The 23,705-nt window shown below is 51.8% G+C and overlaps 1 protein-coding gene across 2 annotated transcripts in view; it reads right to left on the bottom strand.

The window, feature by feature from the left end:
- TSNARE1 (t-SNARE domain containing 1) overlaps nt 1-23,705 on the bottom strand; it is a 113,751-nt gene that overhangs the window by 89,473 nt on the left and 573 nt on the right. The window lies entirely within an intron of this gene.

Genomic DNA, 23,705 nt, shown 5'->3' with positions numbered 1-23,705 from the left:
TCTCCCCTACCCCACATCCGGACCCCAGCATTTCCCCAGAGCCCCCTCCCTCACCAGTCTACTAAGACCTCCCCTTCTCTGGGACGCAGAGAAAAGGCCAGCAGGCCCCCAGGACTGGGCAGGAGCACGCAGAGCAGGCTGGGGACTGAGCAGGACGCCCTGGGGAAGGAAACCATCTGGTCTTTGAAGGAGCCGCAGGGCGCAGCCCCAGGCCCTGGGAGCTGGCTCAGGCCAGGCACAGGCACCTTCAAAGGACAGCTGGGCAGTCTCAAAGGCCTGTTAACAGAGGGCCTGTGGCCCGAGCTCACACCGGGAGGGCGGACACACACCCCACCCACGGGAGAGGCAGCGGACAGCCTGACTCCACCCCAACACCTCCCCCACAACTTGCTGGAGACACCAGGATACAGGCTAAGGGCGAAGACAACTCAGCACTGTATCCCCCAGGCCGGCCCCGGGGCGCCGCCTGCACTGGCCCTCAGCCACCCCCCAGGACCTGCCCCCAGGCCACTGCAGCCTGGGTGGGGGAGAGGTGGGGAACCCTGAGGGTGGGGACCCCGAGACCACCAGGCAGCAGAGGGGCACTGACCCCGCTCGGAGGAGAAGCCCTCCCCCTGCCACACAGGGGAGGGGCCCCAGGCCTGCGCTCCTGACCACAGGCTGGGCAAGGGGAAGCTGGGCAGAGCCCAGGACGGGGTTGGGGGTGGGAGGACAGCCCCCCCCCCCCCCGGCCCGCCAGGCTCCAGAGTCTGAGAACCTGGGCTGAGCCCACAGCTGTAGGAGCCCAGCAGGGACCACGACTCGCCCAGATGGAGATGAGGGAGGCCGGAGACAGAAGGGAGAGGAGGGAGGAACACAATCCCATTGGACGGAAAAGCAGCCGGGACACGCCGCCTGGCCACCCCTGCTCCTGCGAAGGCGCAGCCTGCAGAAGACTCTTGTCACAGACTCCAGGGACCCTGAACGCTGGAGCTCAGTCACGGGGGACTCAGCTCTGAACACGTCACTTATGAGTGGGAAATCCAGGATTACAGGCCCCTGGAGGGTTCTCGCAGATGAAAACACCTGAAACGGGAGGGAGGGACTGAGGCGGAGGCGGGGCAGGGAGGGGCCGGGCAGCGGGGGGCAGGGGGGTGGAGACGGAGCTCAGGCGGGCTGTGAGGGCCCCAAGGCTCACCACTCCCCAACAGACTGCTCGGAAAGACAGACCCATGCAGGACAGAAGATTCAGGTGCCCAAACACCCAGAGCTCCCGGTCGCCGGCCCCCAGGGACGTGACAGGCTGAGTGGGAAGACGCCACCCACAGTCACAGCACGGGGACTTCCCTGGTGGCCCGGACGTTAGGACTCGGGGCTTCCGCTGCAGGAGGCATGGGTTCCATCCCTGGTGAGGGAATCTGCATATGGGTGGTACGGCCAAAAAAAAAAAAATCACAGCACAGTTGGGAGTGCCTTCCGCCACCCCGAGAGCAGCCCTGTGCCCCCAGGGTCCCCTGGCACCGCAGGAGATCAGAGAGGCAGGGCTGCAGCAGCCCCGGCAACCACACCCTGCACCCACCCGAGAGCTCTACGCTGACAAATCAGACAGGAAGCACTCGGGAAGCCAGAAACACTACAAAATAAAAACACAAAGCCAGAAACAACCAAAATAGCCAGCAATAAAGAATTAAATACATCGCGTTAGGAATCTAAATAGAGTATGACGCAGAGAATTTAAATAGTGTTAAAAGTATAGATTCAGTTGTGGGGGACATGCTCACACACGACACCAAGGTGAAAAATGACGCGAGAAAAGCACAGGACACACAGTTACCCTGAGGGCTGAGTGTCCTGGCCACGGGGGCAGAGGAACCGCCACTAGGCCACCCCACTCCTGGGCCATGGTCACTCACTCCTGGAGGCAGCCCAGACACACCCCAAGAAGGCGGGGGGCGCACTGGAGCCCTCCGTCTGCTCGGGCTGCTCACGTGCGTGGCACACAGAACACAGGACCCACACGTGGAACACAAGAAGCAGGACAGAGCCCGGCGGGCGACGGCATTTGTGCAACAGCAGAAGGGACATGTGGTACCTCGGGGGTCACGGCCAACCCAGCTGCACACACTTACATACCCTGAGCCGACGGACACGCACAACAGGGCCTCGAAACACCACGGTAGGGGTGGGGGGGATCCTGTCCACGGGAGACAAACCCACAGTCGCCAGACAAGGCCGGGCCACAGGAGATTAGAGGTGGGAACGGCAAGTGGTCACCAGGGGTACAGGGATTCTGTGCCAGTGTGAAAAAGTTCTGGAATCAGGTGGTGATGGCCACACACCATGAAGAACGGACATTGCTAAAGCGCACTCTGTTAATGCATAAGACGGCACGTGAGTCCCACCACAGAGCTGCCCAGAGTGGGTGGTGGGCCACAGGAGGCTGCGGGCGGACGAACTGCCTTGGTGCGGGCCAGGGCCTCCCAAGCTCTCTGCCAGGCCCACATGTCACTTTTATGATCAGGAGAAGGAAAGATAAACGCGGTCCTTGAGCCCAGCAAACACACACACTAGCACTGCTGGTCCGGACGCGTGGGCAGCAGGTGGCATTCCACCAGGCCGGGCGGCATGTGGCCGCGGTCACCACTGTGCCCAGGATGGAAGAGCACACAGCAGATCCTCAGGCTGCCTGCTGGCATATGGGCCCGTGGCACGCCAACGCCACGCCCGGCCACCTGAGGCCATGGGAGCTGCCTGGTGATACCCATGTCTGCAGAGCACACAGCCAGGAGCCTGCCTGGGAAGCCTCAGCAAATGGGCACAGCCACTTGCTTTCAGGTCACTTTGTTAATTTCTGCAGCCTGGTGGAGGCTGAAGGCTCAGCTGTCCACAAATGGGTCTTCATCCCCAGCCAACCCCAGCCTGGCCCAGGAGGAACCCAGGCTGACCCTCGACCCAGCCGCAGCAGGATCAGGCCAGGGCACCCAGTGGCCCCTGCCCCTGGCCACGGAGCAGCCTGCACCCTAGGAGTCCCCAGCTCATCACCTCCTAGCTGAGAGAACTTGCACCTCCTGGCACCTGTGACAAGGAGACAAGGCCACAGACCTACTTCTCCACGGGGCTGCGTTAACTCCTGGAAGCGCGTCAGCTGCACAGCCGTGCTCACTGCTCCGTCCACGTCCCAGCCCTGCGGCACCCACCACTGATGGGAGACCCTGAGACACAGAGCCGGCTGGGCCACCTCTCACCACGCACGCACACCTGGGCCAGACCCCAGGGCCCCACGCACGTGTGCCTGTGTGCGCAGAGGCAGAGGAGGGGCCGGGGGCTGCAGTGATACGCAGTGGAGTGTTGCTATAGCAACTTGGATTCCATGTCAAACACAGCGCCAACCAGGCACCCCAGGCACCCCGAGAACAGTGCCCAGAACAGCCACGGGGAAGCAGGAATTGCTGACAGCACCAAAGGGTGGTTGGGACGCTGGGCACACAAGCCCTTCCCCCACCCCACCTGCCACTCCGCCCCCACCCCAGCCCTCCTACCGCCCTCCCCGGAAAGGCCACGGGAGGCCCGGCTTCAGGGCCTGGCTCTGCCCATCACCCTGCTGCCTGCCCATCAGCCGAGCCCGCAGGATGGCAGCGGGCAGGGAGCATGGAGACTGGGCCTGAGTCATGAGGGCAGGGGCGGCAGCCCACGGCACAGCTGCAGCAGCCAGGAGTCATGCCCCCCACAGACCCCAGACTTCCAGGGAGAGGCATGGGGGTGGAGGAGGGTCATGGTGGAAGCGGGAGCTGGGGGCCCCGTTCTCTGGAGCGCAGCCCGCTCGGGAGGGGAGCCAGCCCGTTTTCTGGGGACAAGCCCCCATCAGGCCCAGGACTTGCAGCCCATGGCCACCATGTCATTTAACCTTGGGGAAGGAGCCTCTGCTGTTACACGCCACAGATAGGAGACTGAGGCTCAGGCAGGTTAGGAACCTGCCCAGGAAGGAACCTGCCCAGGAAGCCCAGATGACCTGAGGCAAGGTGGGATCCAGACCCAGGTCTGTCTCCAGACAAAGCCTGTGCTGCACTGCCCCCCTACTTGGCAGTGGACACATCAGACCGGAGCTCAGGACACGCCTGGGTGTCTCAGCCCAGCTCCCCCAGCAGAGGCCAGCGACGCAAGGACAGCCAAGGTCATCTGACGAGACAGCCAAAGCCCGGGGACTCTCCCTAGCCCTTCGTGGGGAGCCACCGACCACGGCGGCGTCCTGAGGACAGGTGCACTGAGGGCACCGCTGGCTGCAGGAAAACGGGACAGGCACATACCTGCCACCTCGATCCCAATGGCAAAGGCTTTATGCTTCTTCTCCCTGTGGGGAGGGAGGAGACTCTCACTGTCCCGGGCGAAGACAGGCACACACTCGCTAAGTTCATGGAAGGCCCCCGGTGTGGGAAGGCTAGGGCCCTGGGGAAGCCCCCACCGCACAGAGGGAGCGGGGAGGCATGGGCTCAGTGTGCTGGGAGCTGGGCGTGCTTCTGGAAGCACCGTCACCACCATCACTGCTTAAGTGTCCCGGGGGGTGGCTCCCTCCCAGCCTCACCCACCCTCAGGAGCAGCACCAACAGCAGCATGACTGGACAGGAAACTCCTGCCCTCCCCCACCCCTCAGCCCACATTCATGGAAGCAGGGTGTCCTCCATGAGCCACCAGCCCCATGGCGACCCCCCGGTCACAGCCACCGCCTCCTCACAGACAACAGGACGAAGCCATGCTGAGGAGACAGAGGCTGGGAGACGGCTTGCAGTCTGCTGCTTTCATGGGAGAAACGTCAGCAACTTAACTGGCTGAGGAGGACAAGACCCCTCCCACAGGAGGGGTGGGTGGCAACAGGAAGATGGGGATCCCCCTTTTTGCAGACGGCAAAGGTAAATCACAAGTGTCACTGCCCAGAGTGACAGGCAGGAGGTGTGGGTGGGCCCCAAACCCACACTCTGTGCCCAGGAGCTGAAAGTGCAGACCCAGCTGGAGGAGCCCCTGGGGAAAGGAGAGCTTGCCCTCAACCCCTAACCCACAGCAACTCCCTGCAACCCCTCCCGACTGCCCACCCACGACGCAGGGCAGGCCGGTGGCTCCCGCCCTGCCCCAAGGCCTGCAGGGAGGAGGCGTTCATGGGTAGGATGGGCTGGCAGGACAGAGGCGCCTGCGGACCTGTCCGTGGTGCTGAGCACAACGGGCCCAGAGACAGTCCTGCTGGCCCTCAACTAATGCTGTTGCTGCTGCTAAGTCACTTCAGTCATGTCCGACTCTGTGAGACCCCACAGACAGCAGCCCATGAAGCTCCACCGTCCCTGGAATTCTCCAGGCAAGAACACTGGAGTGGGTTGCCATTTCCTTCTTCAGTGCATAAAAGTGAAAAGTGAAAATGAAGTCGCTCAGTTGTGTCTGACTCTTAGCAACCCCATGGACTGCAGCACACCAGGCTCCTCCATCCATGGGATTTTCCAGGCAAGAGTACTGGAGTGAGGCGCCATCGCCTTCTCCGCAACTAAAGTCAATTAATGTCAATGATAATGTCAAATAATAGAAGGGGAAAGACTAGCAATCTCTTCAAGAAAAGTGGAGATCTCAAGGGAATATTTCATGCAAGGATGGGCACGTTGAATGACAGAAACAGTAAGGATCCAACAGAAGGAGAAGAGATTAAGAAGAGGTGGCAAGAATACACAGAAGAACTATACCCAAAAAAAGTCTTAATGACCAGGATAACCATGATGGTGTGGTCACTAACCTAGAGCCAGATATCCTGAAGTGTAAAGTCAAGTGAGCCTTAGGAAGCATTACTGAGAACAAAGCTAGTGGAGGTGATGGAATTCCAACTGAGCTATTTAAAATCCTAAAATATGATGCTACTAAAGTGCTGCACTCAATATGTCAGCAAATTTGGCCACTGCAGTGGCCACAAGATGAGAAAAGGTCAGTTTTCATTCCAATCTCAAAGAAAAGCAATGCCAAAGAATGTTCAAACTACAGCACAATTGCGCTCATTTTGCATGCTAGTAGGTAATGCTCAAAATCCTTCAAGCTAGGCTTCAGCAGTGTGGTAGTGAACAAAGAACTTTCAGGTATTCACGCTGGGTTTAGAAAAGGCACAGGAACCAGAGATCAAATTGCCAACATTCGCTGGATCACAGAGAAAGCAAGGGAATTCCAAAAACTTACTTCTGCTTCATTGACTATGTAAAAGCCACTGACTGTCCATATCACAACAAACTGGAAATTCTTAAGAGACAGGAATACCAAACCCCCTTACCTGTTCCCTGAGAAATCTGAATGCAAGAGAAGAAGCAACAGTTAAAACCTTACATGGAACAACTGACTGGTTTAAAATTGGGAAAGGAGTACATCAAGGCTGTGTATCGTCACCCTGTTTATTTAACTTCTATACAGAGTACATTATGCAAAATGCTAGGCTGGATGAATCACAAGCTGGAATCAAGACTGCCGGAAGAAATATCAACAACCTCAGATATGCAGATGACACCACCCTTATGGCAGAAAGCAAAGAACTACAGAGCCTTTTGATGGGGGTGAAAGAGGAGAGTGGAAAAAACTGGCTTAAAACTCAACATTCGAAGAACTAATGAGGTCATGGCATCCCATCCCATCACTTCACAGCAAATACAAACGGGAAAACGTAGAACCAGTGACAGATTTCACTTCCTTGGGCTCCAAAATCACTACAGTCGGTGACTACAGCCACAAAATTAAAAGACGCTTGCTCCGTGGAAGGAAAGTTATGACAAACCTACACAGCATATTAAAAAGAGGAGATATCACTTTGCCGACAAAGCTCCAGATAGTCAAAGCTATGGTTTTTCCAGTGGTCACATAAGGATGTGGGAGCTGGACCAGAAAGAAGACTGAATGCCAAAGAATTGATGCTTTCAAACTGTGGTGTTGGAGAAGACTCTTGAGAGTCCCTTGGACTGCAAGGAGATAAAATCAGTCGATGTTACAGTAAATCAACCCTGAATGTTCACTGGAAGGACTGATGCTGAAGCCGAAGCTCCAATGCTTTGGCCACCTGATGTGAAGAGCCAACTCGTTGGAAAAGGCCCTGATGCTGGGAAAGAATGAAGGCAAAAGAAGAGGCAGACAGACAATGAGATGGTTTGACAGCATCACTGACTCAATGGACATGAATTTGAGCAAACTCCGAGAGATACTGAAGGACGGGGAAGCCTGACATGCTGCAGTCCATGGGCTGCAAAGAGTCGGACACGCCTTAACAAATGAACCACAACGTGAATGAGTCCAACTTCTCCAGTCAAAGAAAAAACGATTCTCAGGTTAGAGGGTAAAGCAAATCCAATCTCACGTGCATGTAAGAAACACTCATGAAGGAAGCAGGAGGCGACAGGCAGACGGATCGTGAAGGCACGCTAGGCACATGGAGGGGTGGGCAGCCCTTTGTGACCCACAGTTGGGGAGCACAGAGACAAGGCAAAGGGCGGGGTTAAGGGTAAAAATGATATTCGTCCACAGGTGCCAGTAGTCGCAGGAGACACAGGAGGAAAGGACAGAAACACTCACGCAGGAATGCAATTCACTTCTCTGTCAACGACAGAGCAGGTGGACAAAAGTTCAGACACACGTGACCCACACACAGTCAGGTGGTGACACTGACCGGGACACACACTGGCCGCTGACACCCAGAAGACAGAGCAGATCTCCTTTCCAAGCACCTGCGGAAAACCGACAACTGACTCCGTGTTAGAAACACAAGAAGAACCTCGTGAAACCCAAAAAGCTCAAAAGAGAACAACTGAAACTCCCTGATCAAAATGCAACTAAAACCAGAGCAACAACAGAACCACGAAATCAAAAGACGCTTTTAAGACTTACTCCTCAACAGCTTCTGGACCAGAAAAGAGACTGCAGACCAAAACAGACAGCACTGATAAGGAAAACACACTATCAGAGCTTAAGGAAGGGCCTTTAAATAGCAAACACTTTTCTGAAAAGAACAGAAACAAATGAATCAATCATCTAAACACCTAGAGAAAAGAACGATAAGATAAACTGGGAGAGAGCAAAAGAAATTAACTATAAGCAAAAGTGATGCATTCAGAAGCAGAAAACAAGGGAATTAATTTAATAAAAATATCCAAAAGGTGAATCTTTGAAGAAGAAAAAACCCTACAGTGCAAACAAATAGCCAATCCAACCAAGAAAAAAAAAAAAGAGCAAATGCAAAGGAAATAATCACAGGAACCAAGGAAATTAAGAGAATAGTAAGCAATAGCTGCACTTGAGTCTACATGAATACATCTAACAACCTGGATGAAACTGATAATTTTCTAGGAAAATAAAATATCTATAACTGACCCCCCCCAAAAAAAAGAAAGAAAAATATTAAAGGATTTTCTTCCTCCAAATAGAAACAGAACAGAAGAGCACCAGGTCCCAATAGTTTCACAAACTCTACCAATACCGTGCAGACCAAACGTGCGTGAGCCCGTGTGCCAGGCGCTCAGCTGCGCTCCACTCTTTGCAGCCCCCACCTAGTCCAATGCTATTCAACAACTCTGCAAACACATCAGAAAGAAACCATCTCAATGACACCTACGAAGCAGGTGCAACCCTGGTGCCAAAACCGAAAAGAGAGCACACACCAGAAAAGAAAATGATGGGCCCAGCTTCCTTATGCAAAGCAGTACAGATGATCAATCAACCAGCGCAGAGCATCCAGCAGCGCCTTCGAGGAATTCCACGTCAGACCACGTGAAGGGCATTCCAGGAACTCAAGAATGTCTCAGCGTTAGCAACTCCCCTGAGTACAGTTCATCATATGACTATGTCTAAGGAGAAAAGTCACATGATCATCCCATAGGTGATTAAAAAAAAAAAAAACTAAACAAATTCAACAATAATTCTTCAGTTTTATTACAAATAAGATGCTCAATAAAATGGGCAGCACAGGCTCTTCCCTGACATATGGAAGGCACGTGTCTCATTCCAAACCCATGTCTGCCCCACGGGGAAACCCCAGGCGTGCCCGCCAAGAGATGCCCAACACCAGCATGACTGCTCTCCAGAATGCTAGAGGATCTGTTCACACGAGCAGGGACAAGAAGGAGCCCAGAATGCAGAAACTGGAAGGGAAGTTTAAATGTCACTACTTGCAGCTGCTAAGACTGGGTACCTGGAGAACCCAAGAAAATTACCTAAAAAATAGCAGAATTCAGCAAGGCAACACGGGACAAAATCAAGAGTAGTCACATGTGCATACACAGACAGAGGATATGCAGAAGAGACTCCTAACCACAACATTTAAAAAGACATGGGACTCGCCTGGTAGTCCAGCGATTAAGACTCCCTCCGTGTTTCCACTCCAGGGGACATGGGTTTAATCCCCGGTCAGGGAACTAACATCCCTCAAGCAATGCGGTACAGCAAAAAATAATAATAACAATAATAATAGATAAAATTCCTGCAAATAAAGAAAATGTGAAAGCATTACAGAAGAGGAGACCTAAGAAGCAACCGAGAAAATACACCACCTTCAGGAGCGAGACTCAATGTCATAAAGACATCACTGTCCCTGATTGGTACATTTAACACAATCCAATCCAAAGCCAATCAGGTTTTAGGGATGCAAATATGTGTATGTGTCTGGTGAAGGGACTGAGTAAAGAACAGGCAAGCTAATTCAGAGTTCATATAGAAAGATAACCTAGAACAGGCAAAAAAACAAAAATATGACAAAAAAGCAATGAGTTCTTTGAGATACTGAAACACAGCAGTAAGTGAAAGTGAAAGTGAAGTCGCTCAGTCGTGTCCGACTTTTTACAACCCTGTGGACTGTAGCCCACCAGGCCCCTCCGTCCATGGGATTCTCCAGGCAAGAATACTGGAGTGGGTTGCCATTTCCCTCTCCAGGGGATCTTCCCGACCCCAGGGATCGAACCCAGGTCTCCTGCATTGCAGGCAGATGCTTTAACCTCTGAGCCACCAGGGAAACACAGCATAAGGCCTTAATAATAAACAGAGACTACAGCTGCACACAGGGACAAGGCAGCAGCTGACAAGCAGACGCCATCAGTCCTGAGAGGGCGGTGACGGTGGACGCGTCACACATGCCGCACACAGTACAGGGCAACAGCCGCTGAAACAGTGCGCCACGGCGGAAGACAAACACGCAGAGCGACGGGGCAGGATGGAGGGCCCAGAAACACACGCACACACCGACAGCAGACGCATCTGCCACGGGCGCCAAGAACACACACGGGGAAAGGGCAGTCTCCGCAACAAACGACGCCAGGAAACTGAAGCTGAACCCGGAAGACAGTGAACTTGGATCCTATCGTACACCACAAATGCATGATAACTCAGTCAATTAAAGACTTACACAGAAGACCCCAAACTGTAAAACTGCGAGAAGAAAGCACAGGGACAAAGGTTCAAAACGTTGGTTTTGACGAAGATTTCATGGATATGACACCAAAACCTCCAAGTAACAGAAACAAACAAACCAAAAAAAAACAGCTGAGTGGGACTACAACAAATAAAAAGCTGCTGCAAAGCAAAGGAAGTAACCATCGGCGTGAAAAGGCATCCACGGAACTGGAGGAGATATTTACAGGGAGCTCTTCCTTGACGCACAATGGGGTTACACCCTGATAAACTCATTGTAAATTGAAGATGAATTGAAAATGCATTTAATACATCAAACTCAGCAAAGGTCACAGCTTAGCTTGGCCTTCCTGAAACGTGCTCGGAACAATCACATCAGCCTACAAGTGGGCAAAACCACCTAGCACCAAGCCTATTTTATACGAAAGTACGGACTGTCTCTTCCTGATGGCTCAGGTGGTAAAGATCGCCTGCAATGCAGAAGACGCCGATTCAATACCTGGGTCGGGAAGATCCCCTGGAGGAGGGCATGGAAACCCACTCCAGTATTCTTGCCTGGAGAATCCCATGGACAGAGGAACCTGGCGGGCAACAGTCCATGGTGTCGCAGAGAGTCGGACGGGACCAAGCGACTAAGCACAGATACAGCACGGATGGACTGTTTCAGACTGAACGCTGCTGAAAACGAATACGGAACTCGGCCAGGGCCCAGCTGTGCACACCTGTGCTCTCAGGGCTGACGGGGTGCTGCCCGCTGCCCAGCATCAGGAGAGAGCACCATCCACCCTGCCTCACTGGTCCAGGAAAAGATCAAATTCAGAACTTGAAACATGGACGCGTATCACTTTCACACTGAAAAGTCAAACACTGTAAGGTTGTTAAGACCATCATAAGTAAAGCATGCTGTGTATCGAATACGGGGTTAATCTCCAAAACACATAAGGAACTCCTACGATTCAATAGCTTAAAAAAAGAAAACTAACACATCACCCAATTATAAAATGGGATGAGGACTTGAACAGACATTTTTCTAAAGACGACATACAAGCAGCCAAGAGGAGCATGAAAAGATGCTCAGCGTCACTAACCATCAGGCAGACGCAGATCAAAACCACAGTGAGACGTCACCTCACCCCTGGCAGAAGAGCCACGATCAAAAACAAGGGAGCGTGAGAGAGTCCGTGCTGGCGAGGATGTGGAGAACCTGGAACCTGGAACACTGACAGCAGAGATGCAATATGGCACAGCTGATACGGCAAACAGCAGGAAGCTTCCTCAAAAATTAAAAACAGAACTGCCATACGATTCAGCAATCCCACTTCTGAGCATTTGGAGAAGAAAATGGCAACTCACTCCAGTATTCCTGCCTGGGAAATCCCATGGACAGAGGGGAGCATGGTGGGCTACCCATGCTCCACGGGGTCACAGAGAGTCAGACACAACTTGGCAACCAAACCAAAGGGCTTCCCTGGTGACTCAGCTGGTGGGGAATCTGCCTGCAGGGCAGGAGCCCCAGGTTCATCCCCTGGGCCAGGAGCATCCCCTGGAGAAGGGAATGCCAACTCGCTCCAGTATTCTTGCCTGGAGAAGCCCACGGACAGAGGAGCCTGGTGGGCTACAGTCCACGGGGTCACAAAGAGTCGGACACAACTGAGCAACTAACACAACACATACGATTCAGTGATCCCACTTCTGAGCATTTATTTGAAAGAATTAAAATCAGGATCTCGGACAGATGCACCCCACGGTCACCGCAGGGTCATTCACAGCAGCCCAGACATGGAGACAACCTCAGTCCCATCTGCAGATGAAGACGAGGTCCACGTGGCGGACATGCTTCAGACTTAAAAAAAAAAAAAAAACAAATTCTGCCATGTGCGACAACATATGGACCTTGAGGACATTATGCAAAGTGACATAAACCAGTTACAGAAGGACAAATGGGGTGACTCCACCTGTGTAAGACACCTAAAACAGTCCAGGGACTTGCCTGGCAGTCCAGTGGTTAAGAATCTGCCTTGTAACACAGGAGACCCAGGTTCAATCCCTGGTCAGGGAACTAAGGTCCCACAGGCCACAGGGCAACTAAGCCCAGAAGCCACACAGAAAAGACCCATAATGATCCAAGGAAGATCCCAGGTGCCACATCTAAGGCCCAACACAGCCAAAGAAAATAAATGAATAAATTTTTTAAAAATAAATAAATAAAATAGTCTCATTCAGAGAACCACTGAGTAGAACAGTGGTTGCCAGGGGCTGGGCCAGGGAAGAGGGGAGCGGCTAATCACCAGGAAGAAAGCTGCAGGGAAGCAAGACGATGCGGTTCCAGAGCACGGCTGGCAATGCTGCACCTGGACAGCAGGATGCGGCACTCGTGCCGCGCAGCACTGTGCACTTCAGTCTGTGAAGGGAGTTCAGTTCAGTTCAGTCGTCTCTGCCTCTCTGCGACCCCATGAACTGCGGCACGCCAGGCCTCCCTGTCCATCATCAACTCCCGGAGTTTACCCAAACTCATCTCCATTGAGTCGGTGATGCCATCCAGCCATCTCATCCTCTGTCATCCCCTTCTCCTCCCACCCTCAACCTTTCCCAGCATCAGGGTCTTTTCAAATGAGTCAGTTCTTTGCATCAGGTGGCCAAAGTATTAGAGTTTCAACTTCAACATCACTCCTTCCAATGAACACCCAGGACTGATTTCCTTTAGGATGGACTGGTTGGATCCCCTCGCAGCCCAAGGGACTCTCAAGAGTCTTCTCCAACACCACAGCTCAAAAGCATCAATTCTTCAGCACTCAGCTTTCTTTATAGTCCAACTTTCCCATCCATACATGACTACTGGAAAAACCATAGCCTTGACTAGATAGACCTTTGTTGACAAAGTAATGTCTCTGCTTTTTAATATGCTGTCTAGGTTCCTCATAACTTTCCTTCCAAGGGGTAACCGTCTTTTAATTTCACGGCTACAATCACCATCTGCCGTGATTTTGGAGCCCAAAAAAATAGTCAGACACTGTTTCCACTGTTTCTCCATCTATTCGCCATGAAGTGATAGGACTGGATGCCACGATCTTAGTTTTCTGAATGTTGAGCTTTAAGCCAACTTTTTCACTCTCCTCTTTCACTTTCATCAAGAAGCTCTTTAGTTATTCCTCACTTTCTGCCATAAGTGTGGTGTCATCTGCATATCTGAGCTTATTGATATTTGTCCCAGCAATCTTGATTCCAGCTTGTGCTTCTTCCAGCCCAGCATTTCTCATGATGTACTCTGCATATAAGTTAAATAAGCACGGTGACAATATACACCTTTGACGTACTCCTTTTCCTATTTGGAACCAGTCTGTTGTTCCATGTCCAATTCTCACTATTGCTTGACCTGCATACAGCTTTCTCAAGAGGCAGGTCAGGTGGTCTGGTATTACCATCTCTTTCAGAATTTTCCAGTTTACTCTGATCCACACAGTCAAAGGCTTTGGCATAGTCAACAAAGCAGAAATAGATGTTTTTCTGGAACTCTCTTGCTTTTTCAATGATGCAGCGGATATGTTGGCAATTTGATCTCTGGTTCCTCTGCCTTTTCTAAAACCAGCTTGAACATTTGGAAGTTCACCGTTCGTGTATTGCTGAAGCCTGGCTTGGAGAATTTTGAGCATCACTTTACTAGCGTGTAAGATGAGTGCAATTGTGCAGTAGTTTGAGCATTCTTTGGCATTGCCTTTCTTTGGGACTGGAATGAAAACTGACCTTTTCCGGTCCTGTGGCCACTGCTGAGTATTCCAAATTTGCTGGCATATTGAATGCAGCACTTTCTCAGCATCATCTTTTAGGATTTGAGATAGCTCAACTGGAATTCCATCACCTCCACTAGCTTTGTTCGTAGTGATGCTTCCTAAGGCCCCCTTGACTTCACATTCCAGGATGTCTAGCTCTAGGTGAGTGATCACACTATCGTGATTATCTGGGTCATGAAGATCTTTTTTGTACAGTTCTTCTGTGTATTCTTGCCACCTCTTCTTAATATCTTCTGCTTCTGTTAGGTCCGTACCATTTTCGTGTTTTTTTTTTTCATTTCTGTCCTTTATTGAGCCCATCTTTGCATGAAATGTTCCCTTGGTATCTCTAATTTTCTTGAAGAGATCTCTGGTCTTTCCCATTCTATTGTTTTCCTCTATCTCTTTGCATTGATCGCTGAAGAAGGCTTTCTTATCTGTCCTTGCTATTCTTTGGAACTCTGCATTCAAATGGGTAGATCTTTCCTTTCCTCCTTTGCTTTTCACTTCTTTTCTTTACACAGCTATTTGTAAGGCCTTCCCAGACAGCCATTTTGCTTTTTTTCATTTCTTTTTCTTGGGGATGGTCTTGATCCCTGTCTCCTATACAATGTCGTGAACCTCCGTCCATAGTTCATCAGGCACTCTATCAGATCTAGTCCCTTAAATCTATCTCACTTTCACTGTATAATCATAAGGGATTTGATTTAGGTCATACCTGAATGGTCTAGTGGTTTTCCCCACTTCCTTCAATTTAAGTCTGAATTTGGCAATAAGGAGTTCATGACAGTCAGCTCCTGGTCTTGTTTTTGCTGACTGTATAGAGCTTCTCCATCTTTGGCTACAAAGACTATAATCAATCTGATTTCAGTGTTGGTCATCTGGTGATGTCCATGTGTAGAGTCTTCTCTTGTGTTGCTGGAAAAGGGTGTTTGCTATGACCAGTGCATTCTCTTGGGAAAACTCTAATAGCCTTTGCCCTGCTTCATTCTGTACTCCAAGGACAAATTTGCCTGTTACTCCAGGTGTTTCTTGACTTCCTACTTTCGCATTCAAGTCCCGTATAGTTAAAAGAACATCTTTTTTGGGTGTCAGACTAAAATGTCTTGAAAGCCTTCATAGAACCGTTCAACTTCAGCTTCTTTTGCATTACTGGTCAGGGCATAGACTTGGATTACCGTGATACTGAACGGCTTGCCTTGGAAACAAACAGAGATCATCCTGTCGTTTTTGAGGTTGCATCCAAGTACTGCATTTTGGACTCTTTGTTGACTATGATGGCTACTCCATTTCTTCTAAGGGATTCCTGCCCACAGTAGTAGACATAATGGTCATCTGAGTTAAACGCACCCACTCTAGTCCATTTTAGTTCGCTGATTCCTAGAATGTCGACGTTCACTCTTGCCATTTCCTATTTGACCACTTCCAATTTGCCTTGATTCATAGACCTAACATTTAAGGTTCCTATGCAATATTGTTCTTTACAGCATCTGACCTTGCTTCTATCACCAGTCACATCCAAAACCGGGTGTTGTTTTCACTTTGGCTCCATCCCTTCATTCTTTCTGGAGTTATTTCTCCACTGATCTCCAGTAGCATATTGGGCACCTACCAACATGGGGAGTTCCCCTTTCAGTATCCTATCTTTTTGCCTTTTCATACTGTTCATGGGGTTCTCAAGGCAAGAATACTGAAGCGGTTTGCCATTCCCTTCTCCAGTGGACCACATTCTGTGAGACCTCTCCACCAGAACTGTCCATCATGGGTGGCCCCACATGGCATGGCTTAGTTTCATTGATTTAGGCAAGGCTGTGGTCCGTGTGATTAGATTGGCTAGTTTTCTATGATTGTGGTTTCAGTCTGTCTGCCCTCCGATGCCCTCTCTCAGTGCCTACCGTCTTACTTGGGTTTCTCTTACCTTGGACGTGAGGTTATCTCCTCAAGGCCACCCCTCCTGACCTTGGACATGGAGTATCTCCTCTCCACTGCTCCTATGCCATGCAGCCACACAGGTCTTAGATAAAGTGCTCTTATCCCAATAAACACATAATTTTAAATTCTAAACACAAATGGCAGTTTGGAGCATGGCTAAGCTAGCCCCTAAAACCAATGGGGGAAGAAATGGACTCTTTAATAACCCAGACAGGACTATCGATAAATCATCTGGAAAAAATTAAGGTCAGATCCGTATCTCACACCATATGCCAGAATAAAATACAAATGAATAAAAACTTTAAAAGCAAATCAACGAGAATGAGAAGAAAACACAGGATTTCTTTTTGACCTCGAAGCAAAGAAGGCTTCATCAACTACAACTCAAAATCCAAGCGCCACATATGAAAGCTGACGGATCTGATGGCACGAAAGTGGCAAGACAGTGAGGACGACAAAAGGCGGCAGCAAACGCCCGGAATCCAGCTGACACTCAGAGAGCCCACGTCCACAATCAACAGGGAAAACAGAACCAACAACGCGGCTTTCAAGACACGAACAAAGTCAAGGAACAGAAAGCTCCCAAGGAAAACACAAACAGCTCTTTGATACATTAAAAGATACCAAGTTCATTCATCACACAGGCAAGGCAGACTGTCCCCCTCTGAAGCCTGACCACACTCAGCGTGGGAGCGGCTGGAGGACACGCACCCACAACTCCCGAGGGTGTGTGGATCGGGGCACCCCTTTGGTGGGGGGCGCTGGCAGTGTGTCCTAATGAGGAAGGTCTGAGTCTTCCAACCCGGAGCATACATCCTACAAACACGCACCAGATGACATACGAACCAGTCATTCGTTCTGTCATACTCAAAGACTGAAAAAAACCTAGATTTCTATCAACAGGAGACTATGTTAAATTGATTCTGAAATATCCATATTTGAACCATTCTGCAGTTGTCGACAAGGAAAAGAGAAGCTCTCTGTACTGCCGGGGGAAGACCTCCAGGACTCTTTGGTTTGTGGCGGGGGGTGGGGGTATAAGTTTCTTATTTGGTTGATAATCATATTCTTATATATGTGGAAAGACAGGTAAGGGACCAGCAGCAGAGTCACGTGTGGAGACATGGAGCTGGCCCGCTGGGATGGGGAGACCCTTACCTCTCTGCTGCCAGCGTCCTTGCGTGTCTCTTTAATGCGTGTTTCTAGATTCATGCAGTTACTCACCCGGCAGTGCCAGATTTCAGCTGCAACTCTCGGGATCGTCCCTCTTCGCTGCACCACGCACCATCTTTCAGTTACTCTGCGCAACCCCGTGGACTGTCGCCCACCAGGCTCCTCTGTCCATGGGATTCTCCAGGCAAGAATACGGGAGTGAGCTGCCATTTCCTCCTCCCGGGGATCTTCCAGACCCAGGGATTGAACCCACGTCTCCTGCATCTCCTGCACTGACAGGCGGAATCTTTACCTCTGTGCCACCTGGGAAGCCCGGCTGCAGCACAGGGGAATCTTTATTCGTGACATACAAACTCCTAGGTGCGGCGTGTGGGATCAAGTTCCCGGACCCTGCGTTGAGAGTGTGCAGTCTTAGCCACTGGACAACCAGAAAAGTCCCTACCTTATACGTTTTTACTTTTGAACTATGTAAACTTTTCAAAAAGCACAAGGCACTGGGACAGTTAGACTGCGGTCCATTCACACCGCAGAACGGCAGACCCAGTGACAAAAAGCAGCAAAGTACAGATACGTGTGACAAGCAAGAAAAACCTCCAGGGGATTACACCACATGAAAAGAGTCAGTCCACAAGGGCTACATACTGTCTGATTCCATTTGTATAACACTCTTGAAATGACAGAAGAAAAAAGGAGGACAGGCTGGGGCTTCCTAGGAATTCAGGAGGGCGAGGGTAGCAGAGAGGTGGGTATGGCTACAAGAGCAATACCACGTGACAGAACAGCCTGTATTTCCACCGCATCCTTGCTGGTATCTTGGGTGTGACTCTGTGCTACAGCTTCCTGAGAAACCGGGTAAAGGCACACAGGAGGCTGGGAATCCGTTCCTGCAACGTGAACACACAACGTGGCGAAATATAAAGCTTAAAAGACACTGGGCTGCTGGCATCCATGTCCAAGGCTGCCAGGTGGACAGAATGGAGGACGCATTCAGTCTGGCCTGGTTCCTGAGCGCCGGCCCCCTGGAACGTGGGGACCATAGGAGGGGACCCCCGCACGGCTCACCCTCTCTCTGGGCACAGGGCAGTCCCAAGAGGAAAGGGCAAGCAAGGGGAGGAAGGGCACCCTTCCCAAGGCACAAGCCGCCTTGTGCCTTGACGCTGCTGGCACCTGGGGGGTGCTCGTTACTGCAGCAAGACCTACCCGACACTGCCAGGACTTCCGCTCATCCAACCTCACCCACACCTGCCTGACTTCACTCTTGCCCAGATGGCCATCCTGGCTCTTAAGACAGAGCCCTGCCTGCATGTTGCCTGTGGGGCCCCTCCTCCACGGGCCTCCAAGCCCTCGCACAGGTGGGCAGCAGCGCACACTGCCGGACAGGAGACCAGACAAGGCTGCACCCCACAGCAGAAGGCGGCTCAGGCCTCCACCACCCCCTCCCCAGTGTAAAACGAGGGCAGAGCCAGCTTTAGAGCTTTCCAGCTGCAGGATCCTTTCTTCAAACACAATCATCCCCAGAGAGCTCACACAGAATGGGGGAGACCAGAGCTGCTCTGGGTGAAGGGAGAAGGAGCAGGCAGCTGGGTTGACTAGAAGCCCCAGTTCCAGGGGCCCCCTCCCACCACTGGTCCGGCAGCTCTCCACAACCCCACACTGATGACACTCTGGATAAAGCCCAGGTTCTAGGGCTGGATTCATGGTCCTGCTCCCAGCCTGCCCTGCACTTTGCAGCCTCAGAAAAACAGACATCCCCTCTCCCCTCCTCCCTGCTCTGACCGGCAGCTCTAAGACCAGGTGGGGTTGGCGCCCAGCTGTTCAAGCCAGCGGGGCAGCAGAGCTGATCCCAGAGGATAGGTGTGGGCAGCCGAGAAGTCAGCCCAGCGGGTCGACCAGAGGCTGAAAAGACGTCCAGGTCACACTGCCAGAGCTGCGAAAGCCAAGTGCAACAGGCAGCCTGATGCTGCAGACTGGCCCCTGGGCAAGAAGAGCCAGGACACTGAGAGAGGACTGGGGGGTGCAGGGACCAGCTGGGACATCAGCCCTGCAAGTGAAGCCTTTCTGGGCCCTGGCTCTGGAGTCCAGGCCCATCTCCCACCCTCGCGAGCTCATTAGCACCCTGGCAGGAGGAGGGCAGGCCAGGGCAGGGATCCAGCTCCTCGTTAGCACGGCCACCGAGAGCCGGTGCTGAGGGCAGCCAGGCCTGGGCGGAGGCTGCTGGGCTACCGTGGGAGGGACTGGTTCCGGGCTGCTGGTGTGAAATGAGTCCCTTTCCAAACACTTGGCAGGAATGTATTATGGATCCCAGTGGAGGGCAGCCAGAGGTGGCTGGGCAAGAGGCGGGGGGATGCCCCTGGCTGGCGCTGACTCCTGAGCAGAGCTCAGGATGAGCTGCCCCCTCATCTCCTGAGGGGCCTGCCCTCCATCCTCCCGAGGCAGCATCCCACCCGCGACCGCCACCGCCACCCCGCACCCTCAATATCCAGCTTCCAAGTCAGTATGGGTGCAGTCTGCACTCCCTCACAGAGGCCACATTCAGGGTCTGGCTTGGGCATCAGAAGACAGACACGGACAGACAGGTGCCCGAGCATAGCGCCTGATACGAAAGCCCTAATAATGCTTGACTAGACATGGACACCTTTCCACAGGACCTGGAGAGCAGCCGCGGCCAACGGTGGGCTCACTCTAACCTCCTTTCATCCGCGGCACTGGGAACCAGAACTCCAAGTTCCAGGCCAGTCTCCTCCCAACCCCAGCCAAAAACACACTTCCAGACCTGGGCTTCCTGATGCCCTCGACCCTTGCCTGGCTCTGCTTGAGAACATTGGTTCAACACTGAGGGGAGTTCAGGATTAAGTCTTTACCAGGGTAACCACCACCATCACCACAGACGTCCTCCAAGGGACAGGGCATCCTCTGGGGTGTAAGCAGCCTCCCATCCATCCTCCGGGAGGCAGCAGAGCAGGAGTGCTGGGTGGGCAGGGCGGCAGAGTGGTCAGCAGGCTCAGGAGCCAGCGGGCTGAGTTCAAATCCCGGCCGCTCACTTATGGGCCTGTGACTCTGGATAAGCTACCCGGCCCTAGGAAGTGTCCTGATCTTAGGAATGTAAGGAACCCAGCAGCTGCGGGCAGACCCCAGGGGTCCGTAAGCGGTGGTGACCATCACAGCTACGATACGAAGAGAGTGACAATGGCCAGTTCTCGTGTGTTCCCACGAGTGTGCCGCACAAGCAGGCCGGAGCCAGCTCTCCAGAGCCAGAGGGCTGCTCAGAAGCGGGGCAGCCACACCAGCCTCCCGGACACTCCCTGACTCCCACAGCCCCTCCCAGGGCCTCGGCGCCCGCACCTCGGCAACAGCACTTCCAACTCACCTTCTATCGCTAGTGCTCCGTTCTCTATCACGCCACCTAATCTTCTTCACAACAATTATGCCGGGAGCCAGCGTGAGGAACTCTGCCCGTGGCAAAGGTCATGAGGAATGAGGCTTCGGCATAGGCAAAGGCGGGATCGAGCCTCAGGAAACCCCCTGTTCCCCAGCATCTACCCCCAAAACCAGAGTCTGCCTACTTTACTGATTTATGCTCTCACCTATACCTCTGACTTTACGAGGGGCTTTCCCCCACCTCTCTCAGAGAAGAAGTTAACCTACAACTCCAGTTAATAAAAATTTCTGGGCGTGACAAGGGTGTCTCAGGTCAAACCTCTCTGCTGACAGACTAGCTTGTATGACAGGATTATCCACACTCTTGCTACTATGTACATGATTGTTCACACCCTCTCAACCATAAACAGCACAGAGAGTTTGGAGGATTTTGAAAGTGTTAGTTAGCATTGGGTTTTTCTAAAGATAAAAATCATGCTGGTGAAGGGTTTTTCATTTATTGGGCCAATGTTTGCTGCTAAATCCCCTGCCCTTATACATGTTAATGAATATATAACTAGCATATAGGAGAAATAAGTATTAACCTTTAAGATTAATCATGTTAAACCTTAGGCTAAGTAAATTCCTTTCTTAATTGTAACCCACTACACCCTCACCCTATAGGGATGCAACTTTATCTGGTACCTTCGGAAGGTGGTGCCTGGTTTAAGAAAAATCACCCCTGGAAAATAAGTTTTTTAGTTGACTGACCATTATCAGAAAGAAAGGATCATAAAATGTTAGTAGGCCCCCTGGCCAAGAGATGACGTAAAACCCCTAAGACCTTTTTGTATACATTAATATGAAGCACCTGATTTTGATAAAGGTCAGGACTGCCGACCCCCGTGTGACTTTAAAATTTCCGTTTGTCTCTATGCGTAACAAAAGGTATTTAAGCAAACCTGAAAATAAAGAAAACGGATCAGTTTCTGCAAAGACTGATTCCCCCGTGTCTTTCTTTCTTGTTCTCCGTTTTTCTGGCTGAATTCCCATCTGGAGCATGGGTACTTGCCAAGCCTGCTAATTTTGCCCTGGCTTCTAAGATCCACGTGAGAGGGAGCCCAAGGTGGGGCACCTTCTGCTATTCAAGTGGGTGCCGGTGGCCTACGTGCAAATCTCTTGAGATTTTATTGGTATTCCACGTAAACCAAGTTATTCAGCCTCTTTTTCTCCACTAGTATTTTCCTAACTACACTATTTCTTTCTTATCTCCCTGCATATCTTTAATTAAGCAATTAACTCCTAGGACACTGACTCCGTCCCTGCTTCGAATTACCCTGGATCCACCGGGGCTGGACCCCGGCACAATTATCACTGTTTAAAACGGTCCTATTTATTACAGCAACAAGAATGCTATACGTCAGGTTCACTACTGTCTCCCAGATGATAGTGTGCACTAATATTTGTGGTACGAGTGACTGCCCTAAGCAGTTACTTTATCCACATTTCGTCTCTGATTCTCCTGTCTGGCTTCAAGAAAATCTGTGAGTGGTATTTGCCTCCTCTGCCCTAAGGCACCCGCACAGGACAAGGACGTTCAGAGCAGAGAGCAAGGACATGCCCAAGAACCAGCATCAAACACCCCCGGGCAACACCGCTGGAGGAGGCAGAACAGGCCCCTTCACTCTGATCTGCTCATTCTCCCTCCACTTTCGTCTTTCATCACCCACTGCTCCATTTACGGATCCAGCAAACGCTTACAAGCCAGGCAGTGCTGGGTGTTCTGGCAGAAGACAGCCAAATCTCAGAGGCCGCTACCTTCACAGCCTAGCCAGCCCATCATTACTACTGATGTCACAAATCACCATTCAAATAAAGGAAAGAATTATGGCTGGACTGAGCCACCCAGATTAAATTCCTCTTGTAGCAAATAATACAATCAAAACAAACCCAGCAACCACAGACATGCCTGTGCGCATTAAAATAAAAAAAAAAAAAAAAGGTCGAAACAACAGTTCACTTCTCCCAAACACTAGTCCCAACACTAGTCAGAGAGCAAGCAAATTCTCAGTAACAAGCAGGGTGCTGTGAGCCATGGGCACAGACATGGCTGAACCAACCCAGGGGAGGTAGGGGACAGTCGGAGTACAAGGCATTCTAAGAGGAAGACACAGACAGTCTCATATCAGTGACAAAAGACATGGGGTGTGCAGGAAGTAAGAGCTTGTGCCCTGGCGAGCCACACAAAGCAAGTGGTGGAAGACGCGGCTGGAGCAGAAGGCAGGAACCAGGTCCCGACCGACCATCACCTTACAGGAGGGGACTTAAGGATTCCTGTCTGCCCACAAGACCCAAAACCCCCAGACAGCAGTGCCTGTGCCTAGGCGCCCACCTCAGGGCCTGCAGAGGACCACCCAGGGAAGGCAGCGGGGATACAGCCAGGGCAAACAGGCCAACAGAGGAGGAGAGAAATGTGCAGGGGGCCAGGAAGCTCCACCTCCTCCAGGAAGTCTTCCTGGACCGCCACTCTCCCACAGCCACTCCTGGGCAAGCATTTGCTGAACGAGGTTTCTACTGAGGACCTGCAGTGTATGAGGCTGAGCCACTAGGAAGTACCACTGTAACAGACCGAAGCACTCCAATACTGACATGCTTGCCCTGATGCCCCCTCACCCTGACACTGTGTCCACACTGGGGCTATAGTGAGAAACAATCGCAACCCCTGCCTCACGGGGACCCAGGATAAAGCAGAAAAAAAGCAAACAAGTGACAAACACAAAACATGAAGTGCTGGGAAGGAAAAGGGAAGGGATCTGAACCAGGGTAGTGATAGTAAAGAGTGGTCAGGAAAGTGGGCTGAGACCCACTGGAAGGACGGTGAGGAGCCATCCAGCCAGGAACCAAGACGTGGGCAGGAAGAGGGCAGGGGAGGAGAGAGCCAGGCGTAGCTGCCATGGCAGAGGCCCCTCTAGTCCCGCTGCTTCACCCTCAGAACTTTCTGCCGTGACCGCAGTATTCCAGGCCTGCGCCTCGCTAGCTAGTGGCCGCCACAGTGGACGCCGCGCGTGGAGCCCAGAGGGCATGAGTGAGACTTGAGTCTCC

The sequence above is a fragment of the Capra hircus genome, chromosome 14 (genome assembly GCF_001704415.2).
Source record: "Capra hircus breed San Clemente chromosome 14, ASM170441v1, whole genome shotgun sequence".
NCBI lineage: Eukaryota > Metazoa > Chordata > Mammalia > Artiodactyla > Bovidae > Capra > Capra hircus.
Note: the sequence above shows the minus strand (reverse complement) of the source record. Positions and strands in the feature narration are given on the sequence as shown.